Source organism: Oryctolagus cuniculus, chromosome 7 (genome assembly GCF_051225735.1).
Source record: "Oryctolagus cuniculus isolate XC-2025 breed Fujian yellow rabbit chromosome 7, ASM5122573v1, whole genome shotgun sequence".
In the NCBI taxonomy this organism is placed as follows: Eukaryota; Metazoa; Chordata; class Mammalia; order Lagomorpha; family Leporidae; genus Oryctolagus; species Oryctolagus cuniculus.
This window is the reverse complement of record NC_142873.1, coordinates 2610870-2625595: the sequence shown is the minus strand read 5'-3', so window position 1 is coordinate 2625595 and position 14726 is coordinate 2610870. Positions and strand designations below refer to the sequence as shown.

Genomic DNA, 14726 nt, shown 5'->3' with positions numbered 1-14726 from the left:
GTACTGTATACTTTGTGTTTCTGTGTGGGTGCAAACTGTTGAAATCTTTACCTAGTATATACTAAGTTGATCTTCTGTATATAAAGATAATTGAAAATGAATCATGATGAAGAATGGGATGGGAGAGGGAGTGGGAGATGGTATGGTTGTGGGTGGGAGGTAGGTTATGGGGGGAAAAGCTGCTATAAATCAAAAGTTGTACTTTGGAAATTTATATTTATTAAATAAAAGTTGAAAAGGAAAAAAAAGAATAGTGTTGCCAAATGTACCCTCCTTGGCAGTGAGTTTTCACTCACAATCATTTCCTCCATGGTATCTAATGACTTAAGCTTATTGAGACTCCCTTGAATGTGATGAGTCTTTCCTCTTTGGATGATCTTAGATGATTTGTTGTTTGAGATTAATACTGTTATTAAAGGAGAGAGGAAGTGGAGTAGGGAGGGAGGGAGGGGCAGCGAGAGAGAGAGAGAGAGAATGATAATATGAATATGAATGAATCAGAGTTAGTGAGAGAGTGATTCTATTGGCAGTTCATTCCCCTCAAAGGCCTGCAATAGCTGGAGATCTCAAACCTGAGTGGAGATCTTACTCCAGTTCTCCCATGCCAGTGTAAACAACCAAACTACTTGATCTGTCTCTGCAGCCCAACAATGGCTACAATTAGCAGGATGCTGGAATCAGCAGGCAGAGCTGAGACTTGAACACAGGTACTCTGATGTGGCCTGAGGGTGTTCTAACTGGCATCTTAAGCAGCAGGCCAGAAATATGGCTAAAACATCATCTTTTTACAATTTGAATATAAAATCTCTCTGTACAAAACTTGGAATTTATGCTCTTAGAGTGTTTTAGCTTCTGGGCTGTTGTAGACTCATGTCTTTCCTCCCATTGGCAATTTTTCAGACATTGTTTCTTCAAATGTTCTTTCTTCCTTTTAATTTCCCAGTATTTTGTGTAATTTATATTAGACCACATTTGATGTTCCTGATAGTGTCTCATTGGTCTTGTAAATAGTATTTGTCTGCTTATATGTATGTATATTTTTCTTCATGTTTTTAATCCTATATTCACACTTGATTATCTTCTGCCCACTCAAATCGTTTTTTCTAGTGAATTTTAGGTAGTCTTTTCCAGCTCAGATTTGTTTGATTCCTTTCTCTAGTTTCTATTTATTGATATTTTAATCTTTTTCATGCATCATTTCCCTAATTTCCTCTAGATATTTTTCTATTGCTTTATTTTATTGTATACAATACTCAATATTTTTTTCATTCTACAGATTTTCTATTAATTTTTCCACTTCTGGTAAAAGAGAGATGGTTTCTTGGTTCTTTGCATGACACATGATTTCTTCTGTAAGACACATAGCTCTGGTAATCATATCTGTTCCACACCCTGTTTCAGGTTTGTTGTTCCTGTTTGTTTTGTGTTGCTTCCTGTTCAGTGACTTGTCTGTATTATTTTTGAGAAATCTGTGTTCGTTGTTTTCTGTGGCTTTTGAAATAGTGTTCTTTCCCTTAGTCCTCATTGTTTCTATTCTGAAAAATGCCTTAATTCAAAGGGAAATGGAAGAAAACAAAATTGTTCCTGTTATTTGCAGACAACCTCTGTGTTGAAGCACTCCATTGGGCCTTATTAAGGACATTTTCTCTTTGCAGTCAGTGTGTGTGTGGAGTGTCTCACACTGTGCCAGGTACATACAGAACAGGGACTCAGCAAATGGCCAAAGCTGGGTATGTGACTATTAGTATCAGCATGCAAAGCTGAGTATCTGAAAAGTGAAAACATATTTTCATACTCCAGGAATAATAGGAATACTAGGAATAATAGAGAATAAGATGCGTTTGTAAATGAATTAATGAAAAATAACAAGTCTAAAGACATGGGTGCCACTTCACATACAATTTTGTATGCCCAAACATAACTCAATTTTTGCAATATACTAGTATATTTACATCTTTATAATGATGGAAGTGATGTTGAGGGAAATTAAATGCAAATGTGAATGCTTAATAAACATTTTTAGAGTAGAAATAGCTTCATACCAAATTCTTTCCTTTGAAAGCTACCAGTCAACTCACAAGCGTAATAAAAATGTAATCTGGCCATCTAAAACTGGTCAGATTCAACATGTAGCTGTGAATTTACAGCTATTTCTGACATTGTAATTTCAGGCTTTGACTATGGAGTGGTAATGAAAATCCTTTCCAAAGCTGAGAATCCTAGAAAGTCATCTTTCTGACAGTTTCTTTCAAGTCCTAGTCCAGTATATTCTAGTTCTCTGTTCTCCACTCCTGCCTTTGGATGCTTCTAACTATGCTCATTCTTCTTATGAATTTATCTATCTATATGTATATATAAATTTATATAAATTGAAGGCAAAACTATCAGAGGGACAGTGATGGAAAGGCAAATATTTACCATCTATTGGTTCACTCCCTAAATGTTGGAAATTGTTGAGACTGGACTATTCTGAAATCAAGTGTGTGGAACTGAAATGGATCTACCATGTGAGAATAAGAGACTTGAGTTCTTCCACCATTATGTGATGGTTCCCAGTGTGGGCATTTTCAGGAAACTGTATGAGAAACAGCCATCACTCAAAGCCAGGCATCGCAAATTCTGGCTTCATGTTCAATGCTAATTTTACATAATTATGACCTCAAATCCTGACCATTGAGCACTAAGATGTCCCAAATGTCTAGAAAAGAGCTCTGTTTAGCAAATCATGCTATTTCTAAAATACTTCCTGTTGAACAGATAACTTGGGAAGAAATTAAGAAAAATCCCAAAAGAGATCATGTAATGGGCAGTGCATCCTACACAAATGGAAGGGTATTTTATGAAAGTAAAAACTTTCCTGAAGTATTTTGTACAGCAGTTAAGTCACCATTTGTGTTGCCAGAATACCATGTCACAGTGTCTGGTTTGGAATCCTGTATCTGTTTGATTCCATGTTCCGGCTAATACTTACCCTCAGAGATATCAGCTGATGGGTCACCTAATTGACTATCTCCCACCCATGTGGGAGAGCCTTGTGCAACTACACGATCCTGGTTTTGGCCTGCCTGGAGTTAAATCAGCCAGTGATAATGGCTCTCCATCTGTATTTCTGTATATAACTCTCACCCTTTGTATCTTGGCAGCTCAAATACATAAAAGTAAAAATTACAAAAATTTAGCATTTTCATCTGATTTTCTTTTGGTGAAGAGAATTATTAAATGTGATGCTTTGCATATTTTTACATAGTATTATTCCAGGCTTAGTATCTAATCTCCTTATATTTTTGCATCCCTTCATCCTTCAATCTTCTTCATATATACTGAAATATCTGTGATAATCTGCATCTATTTCTTTGTAATTATTTCTTTCCCTTTAGCTTTGGTAGATTTGTTTCTTCTTTTTATTTTTAATTTTATTTTCAAACTTTTTTTTTGCCCAGAAACCTTATTTTTAAGGTATACAAACTTCATGCATTTCATAAATACAAATTTAGGAACATAGCGATTCTTAGCAACTTACCCGCCCTCCCAAATGCACTGCCACCCTTCTTTTCCCTCCCTCTCCTATTCCCATTCTTATTTTATACTTAGATCTATTTTCAATTAATTTTATACATATAAGATGGTCCCCATGCTAAGTAAAGAGTTCAACAAATATGAAAAAAACTATTCTGTAACTGTTGAGATGAGCTATTCAGTGTCAACACATCTTAAAGTGTCAGTTTCACTTCTGTAGTACTCTATTAGTTACCACAGATCAGAGAAAACATATGGTATTTGTCCTTTTGGGACTGGCTTATTTCACTAAGTATAATGTTTTCCAGTTGCATCCATTTTGTTGCAAATGACAGGATTTTTGTTTTTTCCACTGTGTAGTATTTAATTTTTTCTACTGTGTAGTATTTCTTTGTCCAGTCTTCAGTTGATGAACTTGAGGGTTGATTAATATCTTAAATATTATAAATTGAACTGCAATGAACATGGGAATACAGATTATTCTTTCATATGCTGATTTCATTTCCCTTGGGTAAATTCTCAATGGGGGGGTGGCTGGGTCATGTGGTAGGTCTATATTCATATTTCTGAGGCATCTCCATACTGTCTTCCATAGTGGCTTTACCAGTTTACATTCCCACCAATGGTGGACCAGGATACCTTTTTCCCCACATCCTCACCAGCATTTGTTGTTTGTTGATTTCTGTAGGAAAGCCATTCTAATGGGGGTGAGATGAAACCTCATTGTGGTTTTGATTTGTATTTCCCTGATGGCTAGTGATCCTGAGCATTTTTTCATGTGTCTGTTGGCCACTTGGATTTTCTCTTTTGAAAAATGTCTGTTTAAGTCCTTTGCCTATTTCTTCACTGGGCTGTTTGTGTTGTTACTGTTGAGTTTATCTTTATATATTCTGGTTATTAATCTTTTATCAGTTGCATAGTTTGCAAATAATTTCTCCCATTCTCAGTTGTCTCTTCACTTTGCTGAATGTTTCTTTTGCAGTACAGAACCTTCTCAATTTGATGTAATCCCATTTGTTAATTTTGCCTTTGATTGCTTGTGCCTCTGCAGTCTTTTCCAGTAAGTCTTGGCCTATGCCATGTCTTGGAGGGCTTCCCAAATGTTCTCTAATAATTTGATGGTTTTGGGTCATAGATTTACATCTTTGATCCATTTTGCATGGATTATTGTGTAAGGTGTAAAGTATGGATCTTGATCTCCCACTTGAGTGGCAGAAGCCCAAACATTTGAGCCATCTTCTGCTGCCTTCCCAAGTGCATTAGCAGGAAGCTGGATCAGAAGCACAGCGGCCAGTATTCAAGCTGGCACTATGCTGTAGGATGCCAGCATCACAAGCAGTGGCTCAACCCACTGCACCACAATGCTGGCCCCCAATTTAACAACTTTTAACATTTGCTATATTCACCTCATAGTTAAATATGTTTAAATATACATGCATACTAATTTTTTGCACAATGAAACTTATTAAACTAAAATTCTCTCCTTTTCATTTTTTAAAAATATTTATTTATTTATTTGGTTCTAGGAAGTACCTTTCAAACCAACCCCAGGACACTCACCTACAGAGAGAATGCTCTGAGTCCTAGGAATCAAATCTGTCCTGGTGAGTGTTAACAGAAGTGTGTCAGCAGCAATGCGTTAGGAGTCTGATACATCAGCGTGTCACAAATCTACAACTGAGGAGTGAAGTAAAGGAACACTATGTTCACATTCATGGTCCTAGGAGAGAATTTTAAGAGTCCAGTGATGAACCCAATCCTTTCCCAGTCATGGCACCAAGTCTTAAGTATTATTTACATAATTTTCATTGTAGGGATCTTTCTCCTCCTTGGTTAAATTTATTGTAATATATTTCAATTCTTTTTAGCTATTGTGAATGGGGCTAATTACATAAGTTGTCTTTCAGCCACAGTATTTTCTGTGTATACAAAGGGTTATGGAAAAATAGGAGGGGCTAGTGCTGTGGCTCACTTTATTAATCCTCTGCCTGCAGCACCGGCATCCCATATGAGCGCTGGGTTCTAGTCCTCGTTGCTCCTCTTTCAGTCAGCTCTCTGCTGTGGCCCAGGAGGGCAGTGGAGGATGGCCCAGGTGCCTGGGCCCTGCACCCGCATGGGAGACCAGGAAGAAGCGTCTGGCTCCTGGCTTCCGATCAGCACAGCGCCAGCCGTTGCGGCAATTTGGGGAGTGAACCAATGGAAGGAAGACCTTTCTCTCTCTCTGTCTCTGTCTATAACTCTACCCGTCCAAAGGAGGAAAAAAAAGAAAAAAGAAAAAAGAAAAAAGAAAAAAAACCAGGAGACCCTGAATAGCTAAAGCAATCTTAAACGAATCAAAGCTGGAGGCATCACAATACCAATTGCAAGATATACAGCTCAGTTATCATAAAAACAGCCTGGTGGGGCCAGCACTATGGCAAAGCTGGTAAAGCTGCTGTCTGCAGTGCTGGCATCCTATATAGGCGCCAGTTCAAGTCCCGAGCAATTCCAGAGTCCAGCCCAGTTAAACTGCTCTCTCTCCTCTAGTTTCTGTTCTCATGTCTGAGCAAGGCACCTCTTATCTTGCAGTCAAGAGGGAGCTCTTTAGGAATCATGCTCAAGACATTTCTGATGGATTCCAAGACATTTCTGATGGATTCGTTGTCTTTTAGATGAGTTTTCCCCACTTTTGTGATGAGCCACAAGGATCTTTGACTTCACAGTCTTCTAGGGGTTGTTTTGTTGCTGTGTGTTTCCCTGCCTTGCTACTCATTAGAGGATAAATGAGGACTGGTTGATGGCTCATAAATGGTTTTGTTTTTTTTCTGAGGTTGCTTGTCCAACACATTATGATATTTAACAAGAGAAGTGATTCAGAAGGCTTCTCTCTGTAACACTGTTAATGAAAATGCAATGGATCAAGAATCAACTGGATCAAGAATATCAGCTCAGTATTTGGTGTATAGATAAGAACAGTGTGCCTGTATTCAGTGATCTGTTTTTGTGTTGGTTGAGATTTAAATCATGTTCTAGTTAAGGGGATATGGGTGAAGAAGCAAGTCAGGATTAGCTGTGCCCATTCAGACTATCAGATCAAAATAAGCAAGGTTTATTGCAGAATCGCATCATGAGCATTATGGGATGGGTCTAAAAGGATTTCACAAAAAATGCATGTTGTATTTGATTCCATTTTCCCGTGAGACCATAGCATACTGAGGCCCAGGTGTGGTTTCAGTCTTGGCTCACATTATGAAAGGACAGCGCCCTCATGGAGGTGGCCACTGGCTTGACTTGAAGGGGGGGGGGCACTGGGGGCACATGTGACCATCTTCTTTCTTCAACATGGTCTTTGCCTCCCACTAGTGGCTGGAGGGAAGAAGTGACATTTGGGAAAGTAATTTGCCTGTTATCTTCTGCTGTGAGACATGTTTTTCTGTTCAGAGGGGGAAGGACATGGTTTGTACTGTGGTTTTTGCTTTTTGTAATTTTTGTGTTTTTCATCATTGAAATTATGTACGTAGATGTTACATTTGCATGTGTAGGTCCTGGCAAGATCACTGGCTTTCCTTTATGTCTGGGTGTTTGTGCACCACCAGCCCCAGCAGAGTCCCTGCCTGTCCATCTGTTGTTTCCTTCCTTTATAAACATTTGGGTTCCAGGTTCTACCACAGCTGTCATATCAAATGGGAATTAGCAGTCTGCATGGGTATTATTTGTGAAAAGAAGTTGAAAAGGCCTGCAACAGTAGCTAGAGTCTGCTGTTGAAGCTTTCTCACTGGAATAACCACAGTGGCAATCCTTTCACACTCTGACGATCTGACACTCATTGCCTTTCCTGGTGATTCTGGTGAGTCAGTCCTTGGACTTCCCATTGAATTCTTCGAATGAACAAGACACCCCAAGCCAAGATTATGAACTCCTAAATTAATTATCCCTCTGTTCAGGTTTAATAAAATTTCTAGCATTATTGACATTTGTATATTTTCCTTCCCAAGGCAAGATGTGCTGGTGAGGGGAAATGATTGGTTTTACTATGGTTTATGAATTAATAATTGGTATGATTATGTATATGAAAAATGAAATATACTTGATCCCTACATAAATCCTTGAAAATACAGACACATTGCCTTCCTCATTTATTTCTTTACCAAGTATGTATTTATTATTATATGCCAGGCATTGCTCTGGGAGTTTACAAATAAAAACCCATTTGTCTTTATCACATCAGAGAAGGCGGCACACTTGGTACTCCCATTGCCCATGAGAGGAAACCAAATCCTGCAAGGGTTATGGATACTGCCCCAGGTTCAGGGGTACAGATTCCACAACAAAACCGAGATTTAAGCAACGTGCACTGCATACTGTAGCTGTGAGAACGTTGGGAGTCACTTCATGTGGAGTAGCTGGCCTGTACAGTACAGGGCCTCCAGAAGCAACCAGCAGTGGCCATGCAAATATTAGTTATATCATTTAACGCTGAGTATTGGGTGAAAGAACAGACACTCAGTTGCCAGCTCTACAAATAGTAGAGAATGACAATGAATTTATAGATGAAATGATTAAAAATAACTGATTTAAAGTCTTAGCATCTCACATGCGAATATGTATGCTCAAACATAAATCAAATTTTTATGCCTGGCACCACCATTGTCTGGAACTGAGAATAGTCTGACACAGTCTCTGTGGATGAGCTGAAGGGTGTCATTTTGCTCTGGGATGAAGATTCTGGAAAAAGAAATGATTGGTTACACTTGGCTTAATGGCCTTAGGCTATGTCCTGCAGACTGGTCCATGTGTTCCATTTCATCTCAAGTGTCATCCAGGTCCCATGTTTCCTTATCAACTTTTTGTCTCAGATCTGTTCATTCTTGAATATGGCATATTAAAATCCCCTATGATTAATGTATCACTGTCTATTTCAACTCATGTGTTGATGTTTGCTTCATATATTCAGATATACATATTTATAATCTTTATATCCTATTAATGATTTGAATCTTTATCATCCAGTAATCTTGTATGTGTCTTTTTACTGTTTTTACTGAAAGTGGAACACCTTTTTTTTTTTTTCCATTTTTTTTAATAGTATAGCCACCTGTGCTGTTTTAGCATGTTATATGGCTGGGATATCTTTTTTTTCAATCTCTTAACTTTCAATTTCTATAAACTTTTTAAAAAAGATTTTATTTATTTTATTTGAGAGGTAGTTACAGTCAGTGAGAGGGAGAGACACAATGGTCTTCCTTCTGTTGGTTCACTCCCCAAATGGCTGCAATGGCTGGAGCTACATCAATCCGAAGCCAGGAGCCAGGCATTTCTTCCCAGTCTCCCACGTGGGTGCAGGGGCCCAGGGACTTGGGGCCGTCTTCTACTTTCCCAGCCCATAACAGAGAGCTGGATGGAAGAGGAGCAGCTGGACTAGAACTAGAGCCCATATGGGATGCCGACACCACAGGCGGAAGATTAACCTGCACCACGGTGCCAGCACCTCTATTAACCTTTTAAATTGTGTTTCTCATAAGTAATATGAGATAATTTATTTACCTGAGCCACATTAAGTCTTTTTTCTTTTTTAAAGATTAATTTATTTGAAAGGCGGAGTTAGAGAGGTGGAGAGAGAGAAAGAGGGAGAGACAGAGGTCTTCCATCTGCTGGTTGACTCACCAGATGGCTACAATGGGTGGAGCTGTGGCCACCTGAAGCCAGGAGCTTCTTCTGGTCTCCCATGTAGGTGCAGAGGTCCAAGGACTTGGGCCACATTCTACTGCTTTGCCAGGCCATAGCAGTGAGCTGGATCATAAGTGGAGCAAGCAGTGGCTTTACCTGCTAAACCACAGTGCCAGCCCCTTGGGTCTTTTCTTTGGAGAGACTTATTCAGTGTTCTTTGATGAAATTACTGATGGCTAGTGCTTACTATTGCAGTTATCTTAATGGCCTTTGCATGTTTTTATATATTTAATGGTTTTCTTCTACTTTATGCATATATTCCTCTGGTTTTTAAAAAATTTTCTACTCATACAATATTTTTAAAAAGATTTATTTACTTGAAAGGCAGAGGCAGAGAGAGAGAGAGAGGAAGTCTTCTGTCAGCTGGTTCACTCTCCAAATGGCCGCAAGGCTGAAGCTGGGCTGACCTGAAGCCAGGAGCCAGGACCTTCTTCTATGTCTCCCACTGGGTGCAGGTGCCCGAGGACCTGGGACATCTTCTACTGCTTCCCTAGGCTGTTTCAGAGAGCTGGGTCAGAAGTGGATCAGCTAGGACTCTAACTGGTGCTCATATGGGATGCTGGCATTGTAGGCAGTGGCCCCAACTCATATACTATTTAAAAGACTTATTTATATATTTGCAAGAGTGTCAAAGAAAGACACAGAGCACAGATGCACACACATACACACAAAGAGAAAGATGTGTGTGTGTGTGTGTGTGTGTGTGTGTATAATGATTACTCCAACCAGATCTGAGCTACTTGGTATCCATAACCCAGAAACTCCATCTGGGTCTCCCACATCTTGGGGGAGGGGCTCAGGCTCTTGGGGCATTTGCTGCTGCTTTCCCAGGCACATTAGCAGCAACTTGAATCTGAGGTGGGGCATCCAGAATTATAATCTGCTATTACATGCACATTTCCCAGGTGGTAGCTTGTCCTGTTGCTCCACATCGCCACCCTCTGGTGGTGTGTTTTCATTCGCTTCTCTTTATATTTTCTGCATCTGCTTTGGAATGTTGTTTGGTGTTAACATGCAAATCACAGAAAAATTCCTATAGCCTTGATTAGGTTTTTGAGGTATCCATGGTATCCTTAATTACTATCTCTACAACTTAGGACAGGGCATTCGACTTTTACCTATTGGCTTAAGATAAAAGACTGACAGTCATAAGCTGCAATTGGTTACCATAGGGGTTTGGTAAGTTCATGTGCATTTCAAAAGATCAGAAAAGCCAGAAAGTAATAAAGGCATTATAAAAACGTATGAAATAATTCCTCATATTATGTTCTAGAGATAACATAGTCTCATATTTCTGCTCACTTTCACCACACAGACACTTCCAATGTGTCCTTCATTCATCAGAGATTAGGCTTTTTTCTGTGAGGAGTAATGTGGAGAGGAGTTTTTGGAATCAAACTGAGTGGTATTTCATATATTTAAAGATATAGTTTTGTAAATTATACAATAACAAGAACTGTTCATAATTTGGCTTCCTGATATTATTTATGAAATGCAGTGTAATCTTTCAGCATAATCAGTAGGAGGTTTATTTTAAATATTTTATTTATTTTAGAGGTAGATCTACATACAGAGGGAGGGAGAGACAGAGAGAAAGGTCTTCCATTCACTGGTTCACTCCCTGAATGGCTGCAACACTCAGAGCTGGGCCAATCTGAAGCCAGGGGCCAGGAGCTTCTGCCAGGTCTCCCATGAGGGTTCAGAGGCCCAAGGACTTGCACCATTTTCTGCTTCTTTCCCAGGCCATATCAGAGAGTTGGATCAGAATAGGAGGAGTTGGGACTTGAACTGGCATCCATATGGGATGCTGATGCAGCAGGCAGACTTAGCCCACTACACCAAAGCTCCAGCCCTAGTGTGATGTTTTATAATGAAACCATTGTGACTTTCTCTTATAATAATCATGCATATATAAAGGGGTGTATAAGATTTTCTGAGAGCATCAGTTGGACTACATTGGCTATACTAAATGTTGAATAAAAATGAGAGAATCAGACATGGCGGCGACTGTGGTGGTCTGGGAAAGACTTTGTATCCTCCAAATGGTGCAGCCAACACTCAGGTCCAGTGTAGGATCTCTACTGGGAATTGTAAGGACAAATTTTTAGGATGAAGAGGCTTGTATCTAGGTTCAGCTCTGGTAAACAAGTAACTTGCTGCTGGATGACCTTCTCCTGCTCCTTGGGAGCCTGGCCAGTTCCCAGGGAGGAGGATAAAGGAATGTTTCTGATAAACAGGTGGGCATGCTTTGTGTCTTGGCTCTCTGGCCAAGATCCGAGACGGGATGCACTGTTTGCCTAAAATCTTGGCAATGAGCCCCCTTTTTCCTTGGGTGCTTTAAGAGGGAGCCAGAGCAAGCCTCTGCTGCTGCTGTTCCATCCCAGGGGAACATGCAGTCATGCTGAACGTTGAATGTGCCCGTGATGATGATTACTGATGTTTGATTCTCAGTATGGATCCTTTTCCAGTGCTGTTTGTTGCCTGTGATGATTAGTGATGATGTTTGGTTCTCAGTACGGATCCTTTTCCAGTGCTGTGTGAAGATTGCCTAGTGGTAAGTTCCCTACTCTTGGGGACTCCCCCACCCCCATTTCTCTTTCTCTCTTTCTCCTGCTTCTTAAAATTTGCTACTTAAATAAACTACTTGTTTCTTTATACTACAAGGCTTGCAGAGTATTTCTTGCAGATCGAACTGAAAGTAACTAAGTCTGTGCACAGCAGACAGCTGAAAAATAATTTGCTGTCACAGGAATGTAGGCCCCCACCAGCCTACTGGGAATGTAGGCACCCACTAAAAGGCTGTCTGATGTTTTACATTGCCAGGTTTTTAAAGATTGGTCGGAAACAAATATTTTTAGAAAGCTTCAGTCTTTAAATGTGGCCAGATAATTCATAAGATTATTCAAAATGATCTCGCCATCTACAATAGGTCAGATTATCTCCTGTGATCAGGAAATATTCAGTAGTTCTCTCAAAAATTTCTCTTCTGTAAGTTGAAGTGACAGTTATGTTTAAAAAAGCACATGCACTGTGATTCCTATTTTTGTTCTTTTCTTTCCCTGTACCTGTGCATCAGTCTACCCATTCTCCTTCTGCATCTTTGTGTAGTGATGTCTGCAAGATGGTGAGTGTCAGCTCTTATTGTCTCTTCTTAAAATGTGAGTAGATTTATTCTCTCTGGTATGGATATTTTCAAATTATGGGTTTTTTTTTACAATACCAATTATTTCATACTAATATAAACTAATATGCATAAAAAGAGATAGTAATTTTAAAAATAATTATCTTGTTTATTTTGAAGAATAGGAATTTGTTCTGAATTGCCAGATAAAAGCAAGACCTTCAATGATATTTGTTTTGAAAAAAGTTGAAAATCTTTAAAAATAAAGTATGTCCCAAATATCATATTATTTGTAGTTATCTAACAATATATTTATTGCCAGTAATTTACACAGCCCCTGTATTTTATGGCAGTTGTAATGCAAATATATTGTAATTTCTGCAGAGAAAATGTGTTTATAAACAATATTTATGTATTTATATATTTGATATAAAAGTTATGATTTTTTTAGAGGGAAAACATGAGTGTGTATGGGGAAAGTGAAAGAGGGAATGAGAGACAAAAAGAGTGTGACAGAGACCTTCCATCCATTGGTTCATTAGTTCAATAAACTCACAGCCAGGGGTGGGGCTTGCCAAAGTTGGCCTGAAACATCTTGTTATGTCTCTCATGTAGGTGGAAGAAGCACAACCAATTAAGCCATCATTTGCTGGTTCAGAAGAGATGTAGCTGTAATATGAACTGATATTCACTATGGGATACAGGTATCACTAGGGGTAGCTTAACCTGCTGTGCTACAATGTCCACTCTTCTTTGAGTCTTCTTAAAATGATTTACTTACATATTTGAAAGTCAGGGCTACACAGAGAAAAGAAGAGAGGGAAGAGAGGAGAGAAGTGAGAGGGGGAGAGAGAGAGGCTTTCATTCCTGGTTTACTCCTCAAATTACTGCAATGACCATGGCTAGGCCAAGTCAGAGACAGGAGCTTCTTCCAGATTTCTCAAATAGCTAGCAGGGGCATAAGGGTTTAGGCCGTATTCTGCTGCCTTCCCAGGCCATTCGAAGGTAGCTGGATTCTAAGGAGATCCCAGGACACAAGCCAGCACCCTTAACAAATGCCAGCATTGCAGGCGGCTGCTTTACCTGGTACACCACAATGCCGATCCTCCTCTTTGAGTCTTTTGTTCTTTCTCCTATATCCATTAATGCATCCCATTTATACCTTTCTTAAAATCCCCAACAGATTCAGCCAAAAATAAGATAATTCAATTAATGTCATTCCTATATAATAAACACATATAAGAGGGTAATTCGAATAGTTCTTGGAAATTGGAAGTAAAAGGTAAATTTATTTTGGTGCCAAAATGTGAATTATATGCATTGAAGTGCCTTTACAAGGTTCATGGGAAATGGATATGATGAAAAAAATTACCAAAGCATTTCAAATATGCTTCTACTTTAATTCTAGTGTGTCACAGTGGTTTGAAATCCTCTGAGTTTATACATACAGCTATTTAGATATTTCTGTTACAGTACTTACCCTAGGTTATATAATAGCATCCAAGCATACACTGAAAACACAAGTTATGTTGACTGCATTTGAAATAATTGCTCTGTTGTCCAAGGTCCTTTCCTTCAGATTTTCAGCATGAGAGAGAGAGAGAGACAAGATCTCACTTTCAGTTGAGATTGAATCACATGGAGTTAAAAGGAGGCAGGGGCACAGTTGCCCCACTGGCTTATTTCCACTGATCTCACAGTCTGACTTATGAACGGGACTCACTGCAGGTAAAGGAAGGGCTGTGTCCATGTCGCTGGATCGACTTCCTAGGTTGTCTCAGCTTTGGATGGTTGCATGAGGGCTGCATGTGGACGCCAAGACAGCAGCTTGGTAGAGTTCCACTTGTTCCACAGCAGCAGTGACTCTGGTCACTCGGAGGCTGGGACCCAGTTGAGAAAGAGAGCCCTAGCCCATCAACCTGCCCATTGCCCACAAGACCACCACTTTTGGTCACACTCTTGCCCTTGGTCTGGGGAACAGAGTGGATGCAGCCATCATGTTGTGTCCTCAGCCAAAGTTCCAAAAACAGTACCTAGAGATTGTGCTGGTGTGCAAGCTCTCAAGAAGTGCCTCTGTGCTGCCCAGTGCCCTCTGACTCCTGGCAAGTTGCTAGAATTGGCTGAGCAACCTTTGAAGTCAGGGCCTTTCCACCTCCACAAGGAGGAGGAGGATAGTCTGAGGCAGTAACGAGTGAGCTCTTCTGCCAGTGGTGGCACTAACCTGCAGTTTATCACTTTTTACACTGTGCTTCCTGTGTGCCTTGAACCCATTTTTCTTCCACCTTCAGTGCACCTAAAACACCCCTTTCTTATCCCTCTCAGTCTTAGACTTCTTCACTTCCTTGTATTTAGTGTCTTGGATGACCTACTCACCCTTTTTTCA

At 39.7% G+C, this 14726-nt stretch overlaps 1 long non-coding RNA gene across 12 annotated transcripts in view; it reads left to right on the top strand.

Annotated features, from left to right (window-relative positions):
- LOC149125258 (uncharacterized) overlaps positions 1-14726 on the top strand; it is a 140667-nt gene that overhangs the window by 35300 nt on the left and 90641 nt on the right. For 4 of the 12 annotated variants that reach the window (XR_016236862.1, XR_016236860.1, XR_016236863.1 and 1 more), the window contains exons 3-5: positions 5043-5120; positions 11691-11776; positions 12299-12380. The exons of 2 other annotated variants lie outside the window; for them this stretch is intronic. This is a non-coding gene — a long non-coding RNA (uncharacterized LOC149125258). Of the gene's footprint in view, positions 1-5042; positions 5121-5510; positions 5807-6325; positions 6634-11690; positions 11777-12298; positions 12381-12958; positions 12974-14726 lie in introns of those variants that run through there. 6 more of the 12 variants (XR_016236868.1, XR_016236869.1, XR_016236867.1 and 3 more) reach the window with 6 other exon arrangements.